This window comes from Balaenoptera acutorostrata, chromosome 4, assembly GCF_949987535.1.
Source record: "Balaenoptera acutorostrata chromosome 4, mBalAcu1.1, whole genome shotgun sequence".
NCBI lineage: Eukaryota > Metazoa > Chordata > Mammalia > Artiodactyla > Balaenopteridae > Balaenoptera > Balaenoptera acutorostrata.
This window is the reverse complement of record NC_080067.1, coordinates 24,681,960-24,689,394: the sequence shown is the minus strand read 5'-3', so window position 1 is coordinate 24,689,394 and position 7,435 is coordinate 24,681,960. Positions and strand designations below refer to the sequence as shown.

The 7,435-nt window shown below is 46.9% G+C and overlaps 1 protein-coding gene across 4 annotated transcripts in view; it reads left to right on the top strand.

The window, feature by feature from the left end:
* Nucleotides 1-462: 462 nt before the first annotated feature.
* Nucleotides 463-7,435, top strand: part of PIK3CB (phosphatidylinositol-4,5-bisphosphate 3-kinase catalytic subunit beta) — a 197,825-nt gene continuing 190,852 nt past the window's right edge. For 3 of the 4 annotated variants that reach the window (XM_057545916.1, XM_057545918.1, XM_057545915.1), the window contains exon 1: nt 463-680. The gene's annotated coding sequence lies outside the window, so the exon portion shown is untranslated. Of the gene's footprint in view, nt 681-787; nt 901-7,435 lie in introns of those variants that run through there. The other variant, XM_057545917.1, reaches the window with a different exon arrangement.

The window sequence follows — 7,435 nt, the reverse complement described above, 5'->3', positions numbered from 1 at the left end:
AGGGAAAAGCAAAGTGTAGGGCCCAGGAACCGAGATATCAGTTCAGAGTCGCAGAACTGGGGAGAGTGACTGGGAAGAGAAGGCCAGCAAGGAAACTAGGAACAGAGAAATCTCTCGGAGGCGGCTACGAAGGCCGGGGCAGGTGGTGTGTCTCTCCTGAAAGCGGCTTGCCGGGGATTCCCGATTCCGAGTCCTCCGGGAGTCTCAAAGAGGAGCAGAACTGCCGCACAGCAGCGCCGCTGCTGGGCGGGCAGCCGGAGAAAACTAGACAGCGGTTCAGCCTCCCAGCAGGCACCAACGGAAAGGACTAGGCGGCGGTTTCCCTCCCAGCGGGGACCAGCTCTGCCCCGCCCAGCCCGCAGACCTGGGATTGGCCGGAGCGGCTCACGGGGCGGGGCGAGGGCTGCTGGGAGGTGGGCCCGTGAGGCGGGCGCGCGCGCGCGCGCGCGCGGGCACGGCGGCGGCGCGCGCGTGCTCCGTCGGTCGGTGCGGCGGCGGCGGAGCTGGCCATGGCCGTGGGCGACGGGCTGGTGTAACGCCGCGCGGGGCAGGCGGGTGGCGACTGAGAGAGACGGGCATGGGAGCGCCGCAGCTGGACGGTCGCGGTGGCCTGAGCTGCTAACCGCGCACCTGGAGCCTAGAGCCGGCGGCAGCGGCGGCGGCGGCGGAGCGCCGGGCAGGTGAGTGCAGTGGAGCGGGACCCGGATGCGGCGCGGCTGAGGGGCGGCGCGGTCGCGGCGGGCCTCTGAGGTGCCCCCGCGCGGGCCGGCGGCGCGCTCTTGCCCGCCACAGCCTGCGGCGCCGGCGACTGAGTGGCCGCTCTGCGCTTCCTGCCGGCGCCGAGGACGCCGGCCCGCGGGGGTGCCTCGCTCGCTTGAGGCCCTCCCGGGGCTCTGCAAGGTGAGCGGCTCTCCCCGGCCTCCGGGCGGCAGGGACGCGGCCCTTTGGGTCGCGTTCCTGAGGGGCGTCTGGGGAGAGGCGGCGTCCTCGCCCCCTGTGTCTGTGCGGACACCCGCGAGCTCCTGATCCTCAGATGCCTTTTTGCGCAGGGTGTATTTTAGGGGCGGGGATCCTGGACTGTTGGGATAGGGTCGTGTTTTCAAATCCCGGCGCCGCCACTGAGCAGCCCTGGGGCCTTGGGCCAGAGTATCCGGATTTGTTAGTGGGAATAATTATACGTACTTAACAGGGTTGTTGTGAAGCTAGGACAGGATGATGTACATGACCGAAGAGCGACTGCTCGGTCAGTGGTAGGCTGTTAGGAGTAACTGTTGCAGCATCTTCCCTTGTTAGCTATTGCTGATTCCTGGCTGCGGGTGTACTTTTGGGGGGCACATTTATTTCCGAAGCGCTTTGATGTTGCAGTAACCTCCACTGGAGTTGCTTAATACAGGAGCCTGTTATCTTAACAGTGGCCAAAATACGAATCCTATAGCCTCATCCTAGAATGCTGGAGTCTCTTTTTTTTTGCTAAGGCTGCCTTGGAATACCTGTCTCAGGTACCGAGTGGGAATTGCTGTTTAAATAAAACAGCGAGTTTAGGATTCGCTTCAGATGCAAGGTGGTGGGATACAGTAAACTTGAAGTGCTTTGCTGTTTAAATAATCTTAAGTGACACTTAAACTGTCACTTGTTACAGAGTATAAACAGAGAAAAATATGAAAACAGACTTCTTTTTTTGCATTGCTACATACGAAGGGAGTGACAAGTGCTTTTGAAAACATCATCGTGGGCAGTGTTACTGTCTGGTGAAGTCATCATAGTTACATTAGATGAGTACTTATTTTGAAGCACTGAATGGGTGTTTGGAAATATGATTCCTAATAAAATCATCTCCAACGAGTCAGAATTCTCAGCAGTTCATTAATCATTTGGGGATTTTTAGGTTACATTGTAAGATTTTTATGGTAAAAGCAGAACTGCTTAAGTCATGATAAAGTAGCATAGGAAAGGGTGGTCAGGATAAAGATCTTAACCTAGTTCCAGAAGGCAAGTGTGGAACAAAGTAAAAATCTTAAGCTTTAAAACTGGGATTGTATTCACTAAAGCAGAAATGACTGAAATCAAAAAACTTTTTTGTACAACCCCTGATTCACATCCTAATGAGGGTCTTTTACCTTCAGAGTGGGTTTTTTTTTTTTTTTTTTAATTTATTTATTTTTGGCTGCGTTGGGTCTTCGTTGCTGTGTGCGGGCTTTCTCTAGTTGCCGCGAGCGGGGGTTACTCTTCTTTGCGGTGCGCGGCCTTCTCATTGTTGTGGTGGCTTCTCTTGTTGCGAAGCTCAGGCTCTAGGCGCATGGGCTTCAGCAGTTGTGGCGGGCGGGCTCAGTAGTTGTGGCTCGCGGGCTCTAGAGCGGAGGCTCAGTGGTTGTGGCCCACGGGCTTAGTTGCTCCGCGGCATGTGGGATCTTCCCGGACCAGGGCTTGAACCCATGTCGCCTGCATTGGCAGGTGGATTCTTAACCACTGCGCCACCGGGGAATACGAAAGAGTGTTTTTTAGAAGTGGAGAATATCGAGTTGGGTTTTGATTTATTGCCTTTTTTCACCTCTTGTCTGTATTTCTTGCTTTTCTTAGGGACTCATCCATAAAGGCTTTTGATCCAACTTGCTTTGTGAATGTAAACAAAATACATAGAAAAAAGTTAAAAAAAATTTTTTTTTTTTTTTAAAGGATTTTCTTATTTATTTATTTATTTATTTATTTATTTTTGGCTGTGTTGGGTCTTCGGTTCGTGCGAGGGCTTTCTCCAGTTGCGGCAAGCGGGGGCCACTCTTCATCGCGGTGCGGGGACCGCCCTTCATCGCGGTGCGCGGGCCTTTCTCTATCGCGGCCCCTCCCGTCGCGGGGCACAGGCTCCAGACGCGCAGGCTCAGCAATTGTGGCTCACGGGCCCAGCTGCTCCGTGGCATGTGGGATCTTCCCAGACCAGGGCTCGAACCCGTGTCCCCTGCATTAGCAGGCAGATTCTCAACCACTGCGCCACCAGGGAAGCCCGAAAAAAGTTAAAAATTAACCTTGTAATCTAAATTATCTTCTTCCTTGTAGTCTAATTGTGTTCTTCCTAAATTATAACCTTCCCTGTTGTCTCACTGGTGAACCCAATGGTAGAAGCACTGCTATCCACTGTGAAAAGGCTAGGGGTCAGAAGTCACATCTTGGCTCTTAGGCCTGGTCCTGGGTCCCAGATAGTGGGTCTTTGGGGATGTCACCCAGTCTTCCTGGGCCTCAGTTTTTTTGTTTGTTTGTTTACAGAATTTGAGAGTATGTGGCCAGCAGGATGGGAGGGTGGTGGTGGATTAGAGTATCATATTATATAAAGGAACCTTCCAGGATACTCCACTTTTATGGTTTTTCTTCTCTTCACTCTGTTTCTCTATCTCTTTTGTTGACTTTTCCTTCTCTTCATGAATTCAAAACATCCTAATGCCTCAGGGTGTCCAAGCCCGTCCCTCTACTTTTTTCTACCTGTATTCTCTCTTAGTGATCTCATCAAGTCCTGTGGTTTAAATACTATCACCGTGCTGTTGACTCTCAGATTTTTATCTCCAGTTCTGAACTTCACATTTCTTCTATCTGCCTACATATCTTCACTTCATTTGTCTATCTTAAACTTGACATGTTCAAAGTGGAGCTCTTGATTTCCATTCTTCAACCTGTTCCTTCCCCAGCAGTCTGCATTTCATAAGAGCACCCCTCTACCCACCTCTTCCACCTACTTAAGTGAAAAATCTGGTGGTCATCCTTAATTCATCACTTTGCCTCACTGCTCCCCCACTGCCTCACACAACCAGTCCTTCAGCAAACCCTGTTGATTTTGCCTCCAAAATGTATCCCGAATATATTTACTTCACTTTATTTTTTATTTTTTAAAAATATTTATTTATTTTTTGGCTGTATCGGGTCTTAGTTGCGGCACAGGGGCTCAATAGCTGCAGAGCGTGGGCTTAGCGGCCCCGTGGCATGTGGGATCTTAGTTCCCCTGACCACGGATTGAACCGGCGTCCCCTGCATTGCAAGATGGATTCTTAACCACTGGACCACCAGGGAAGTCCCTACTTCACTTTATTTTTATTGTCACCACCCCAGTTGTTCCTAGGTAGTAGCTTCCTAACTAGTCTCCTTGCCTCTGGCCTTGCTCTCCTACAGTCCATTTTCAGACAGCAGTCAGAGTGATCTTTACTTACTCTCCTGCTCCAGGGGCTTCTTATTGCACTAAAAAGTAAGTCCAAACTCTACCTGCATTATCAGCTAATTATCTTGCTTATTTTCTTGTTTATTTGTTTATGGTCTTTTCCCTCCAGCATATTATAATCTCTCTGATGGAAGGGACTTGGTCTTCCCTGGGGTATTCTCAGTAACCAGAACAGTGTCTGGAAAATTTAACTAATGTTGAATGAATGAATGTGTGAATGAAATACATTATAAAATCTTCCGATTCCAAGTATAACATGTACTGAACACACTTGACCCTTTTTTGGTCCCAGATTTGTGCAAATGAGGAAGTGATCACAGGGCCTAGAGTTATTCTATTAGGTATCCTTACTTTCTCAGTCTTCATTAAGGTACTGTACCTCCTGAAAAGGCTAAGCATTTAGACGTCAAGCCGTTAATAACAAAAACAAATGCGGATTTCGTTCATTGTATACTGGATCATTAGTATTTTTGCGAATAAGAAACCATACAAGTTTTCCAGCCTTGTTTTGTTCTTTAGAAGCGTTGAATTTTGGTCTTGACTGGAGGGGACTGGTTCTATAGAATGTGGTAGTTTAATCCAGTATTGCATACCAAATCCTATAGGGTAGCAGTTGCAATTTTTACAGAGAACAGGTGTTTTTTTTTTTTTTTTTTTATAAATTCTTTTTTAAATTAATTAATTTATTTTTTAATTTTTGGCTGTGCTGGGTCTTCATTTCTGTGCTAGGGCTTTCTCTAGTTGCGGCAAGTGGGGGCCACTCTTCATCGCGGTGTGCGGGCCTCTGACTATCACGGCCTCTCTTGTTGCGGAGCACAGGCTCCAGACGCGCAGGCTCAGTAGTTGTGGCTCACGGGCTCAGGTGCTCCGCGGCATGTGGGATCTTCCCAGACCAGGGCTCGAACCCATGTCCCCTGCATTGGCAGGCAGATTCTCAACCACTGCGCCACCAGGGAAGCCCCAGGTGTTTTTATTTATTTCAATTACACTATTTTTAAAAAATCTGAGCCCCCCCCCCAGCTTGTGTGCATTTATGTAAATATCCTCTGAACCATTTGATTCAGTTATCATATCTTACCATATCTTGGAGAGATAAGTCCCTGTCATTTGGCTTCTGTTAACTGCTCACTTGCAAGCTTTGTCATGTTGTAGAAAGAGGCAAATAATTTAGGATTTCCCCCAGACTGAAGCCCTAAAGACTATCTAGTAGGTTTGTGAAGAAAGAAGGGTATGGAAAAATCAAGGTGTAGAATTCCATTGTCAGAGTAGATAATAGGGAAAAGATACGTTGGAGAAGGAAATCCTAGACTAGAAGAATAATACTGGAAATTTAGTAGAAAAGAAGAAGAAAAGGAAGATAAAGGACAATATTATAGATTTTCAGGCTTGTGTGGGGCAACTTTGCTTCTCACTCCTTTTACCTCCTCATCTCCCTCTCCAAATTTTGACACTTTTTTTTTTTTCCCTCTGCCTTCTCTCCACTCCCTGATTTGTATGGGCTGTTTTTCTAAGGAGTGCCTATGTGCCTTTGGTAGTCTGATGTCTGCAGGGACATCTTGTGTGAAAGGATACTATCCTTTCTTGAAGAGGCCTTTCTGCTTTCTCATAATCAAAGTCTGACTTCCTGGATTTTCCAGCCACTGGGTCGGTCCAGCTTTACCCTTTGGAGTGACTCTAAACTGGTGTACTTCCTTTTTAAGTTGTTCTCTCATATATTCCATGGTAACCTTTATGTTATCATCTCCAGGTTAAATAATCCTGAGTCACAAGCTTCCAGTTGAGAGGAAAAATGAAAGGTATTAGATGTATGGTTGGGTGTGTATAGTGTGTTACCTACCAGTTGCTCTGATAATGCAGGTTGCGTATCTCTAATTTAGACCTTTCTTTTTCTGAGTTGATAGTTTTGTTTTTTTTTTTAATAAAAAAGACATTTCTAAAAGAGTGACATTGAATTTTAAAATTTTACAAAAACTTTTTCATGTACGGTCCTATGAGTTTTAACACATGCCTAGAGTCTTGTAACTAGCACCACCGCTAACAGTGTACAGAATAATTCCAACACCCCAAAGAATTCCCTTATGTTACCCCTTTTACGGTCAGCCTCCCTTCATTTTTTTTTATTTTTTAATTTATTTATTTATTTTTGGCTGTGTTGGGTCTTCGTTTCCGCGCAAGGGCTTTCTCCAGTTGCGGCGAGCGGGGGCCACTCTTCATCGCGGTGCGCGGGCCTCTCACTGTCGCGGCCTCTCGTTGCAGAGCACAGGCTCCAAACGCGCAGGCTCAGCAGTTGTGGCTCGCGGGCCCAGTCACTCTGCGGCATGTGGGATCCTCCCAGACCAGGGCTCGAACCTGCGTCCCCCGCATCGGCAGGCAGACTCCCAACCACTGCGCCACCAGGGAAGCCCCCCTTCATTTTTAACACTTGGAATTATTTTTTTATTTTTTTGGCCACCACGTGGCTTGTAGGGTCTTAGTTCCCTGACCAGGGGTTGAACCCAGGCCCTTGGCGGTGAAAGCGCAGAGTCCTAACCACTGGACCGCCAGCAAATTCCCTGGATTTATTTGTTTTTTTAAAGGGAAGGTCTCTCATGCATAGAATATGTTAGAACTTGGAGTAAGTGGTTAATTGATCAACCTAATTGTTGGTTTTATTTTAGAAATATAAATAAAAGAACTTCAGTCTTCAACATAACGGGTTTACATGCAGTAAAGTAATAAACTTTGTAGATGGAGGAATGTTTAACAGGCTTTAAATTAAAAAAAAAATTATTGTATAACTTCTGGAACCTGTCAAGTGAGGCAAATCCCATAATGTCAAGTTACAATAGGGAGCATCTAACAAAGAAATTTGGAGGCTAAGTCTGTGATAAAATCATAAAGGATGGCATAACATATCTTCTCATGTGTGATAAACCCAGAATCCCATTTACTGCAATCGCAGGGTAAGCTAGGGTAAACTGGAGATTAATTTTGCCAAGGATTATGTTATGAAGTCTCAGCTTTTCTCTCTTCTCTCTCTCTAGCATTGTCACCTCTGCTAGCCTATCCATTTTATTCCAGCACTTAGTTGTTTCAGGTATTCAACTCTTCTAGGGTTTGAGGGAAAGATGTGCTATCTTTATAGCTATGGTGTATTGCAAAGGTAGCTTTCCATTATTCGTTTAACTTGTTTCCAGCCTAAAGCAGTCAATAATTTAGAAATTCCCTCATTTCCTCAAAAAATTTACACATCCTTCCCCT